A 1,749-nucleotide genomic window follows, 5' to 3' on the forward strand; every position below is an offset into this window, starting at 1 on the left:
TCCAGGGAGCAGAGCCTACTCTCTAGTCCATTTTAGGTGCACAAAGATGACCCTGAAAGTCTTCATTGGGCTAGAGGACAGTGGGTGCAGGGGTTCAGAAACAGACCTATTCCTATTGCACGTAGGTTAGAGATGTGCTCCAGCTGGCAGCTCTCCATGATCCTGTGTGGGCACGTGACAGGAAAGGGATGTCTGTGTGTTTGAACATATTTAGCTGACACAAGAGCAGGAGTGCTGTTGCACTGGGAACAAGAGGCTAGAGAGTTTACTTTCTCAGGAAACTTAATATTGAGTAAAGGGGATGCCTGGGTGGTTCAGTGGTTGAGCATCTGCCTTTGGCTCAGGGCATGATCCCGGGGCCCTGGGATTGAATTCTGCATCAGGGTCCCCGCAGGGAGCCTGCTTCTTCTGCCTATGCCTCCCTCTCTGGTCTCTCATGAATAAATAAATAAAATCTTTAGAAAAAAAATATCCAGTAAAGGAAGGCTACTTTTTCCTTTTTTTGTGTTTTTAAAAAATCTTCCATATCTTCTTATACTTCTCCTTTATAACTTGTTCAATAAAGACAAAACAGAGGGAAAATTAGGCCCCTTGAGGGGGGAATTGGATAAGCTCAGTGCAGGCATAAGCACCTTAGTACATTGGAGGCCATCAATGGTTAGCACCCTCTCAGGTGTGCCTACCACCAAACATTAAGGCAGTAGATTCCTTAAGGAAAAAATACAGTCAGGAAGTAGGGACTAGTATATTTTAAGTTAAACTAGTTCTCAATCTACAAGGTACCATAGTAATATTTAGTTGGCTATAAAATTATAAATAGGATGAGCAAAACTCCTCAGATGTTGTTACTAAAACATGGCTGCATGAGGGTACCCAACTAATATTTGTAGCCTAAATTCAGAGTAGATATCAGCTTGCATGGAAGGTGGTGTACACCATGTCAGAGGTGATGCTCCCATGAAACTGTTTACACAGCATTACTTGTAGACTTCTGGGCTATATAGGAAAAGATGAAAATAGCTTAGTAGTAAGCTGTATGCTGAATTCTCTCAATTAAAATTAAATAAATGACACAATTTACTGAAATATGTTTGAAACTGTTCTTTCTAGAACTGTCCTTTAGAATTTGGGGTCATTAAGAATGATTCCTATAATAGCTTCACATGTTTAGATTAAAAATTCATAGTGCACTGTAATAGCTTCCTGACTTAGACTAGATGTGGTAAGTACATTATGTTTTTCTATCATTGGTCTGAAATAAATTCTTTTTAGAAAAGCACATCCATAGAGGAGCTTTTAAGATACTCTCAGGATAGATTAAAAACAAATTAATTTTTATATTTGAGTAGTTAAAAATGTCAAAACATTATAATGAAAATAGATCTGCATTCAAAAAAAAAGTTCTTTTAATTAAGTTAGAGGTGTTACCAGGACCTAACAATAATATAAAGGCTTTGAATAAAATTTTTCATCTATGGAAGTATACAAAAAGTGTTGTAAATACTAGTCTAGGTACTCTTGAAGCTAGTTGCCCCTTTGGGTTGTTCTGCTGTGTTATTTAGGGTGTCATGTTTAGGATTTAGAGTTGTAAATTAATGTAAAGATACAATCTATTAAATATTTATACATTAGGTACTTTGGAAGTGAACATGAGTAGATTTACAGCAAAGGGTTTTTATATTTTAAAACGTTCTTAAAACATATAATAAAATGAAACTGTACCTGTCTTTGGAGGGTGAAGTTAGTCCT

The sequence above is a fragment of the Vulpes lagopus genome, chromosome 13 (assembly GCF_018345385.1).
Source record: "Vulpes lagopus strain Blue_001 chromosome 13, ASM1834538v1, whole genome shotgun sequence".
Lineage (NCBI taxonomy): Eukaryota > Metazoa > Chordata > Mammalia > Carnivora > Canidae > Vulpes > Vulpes lagopus.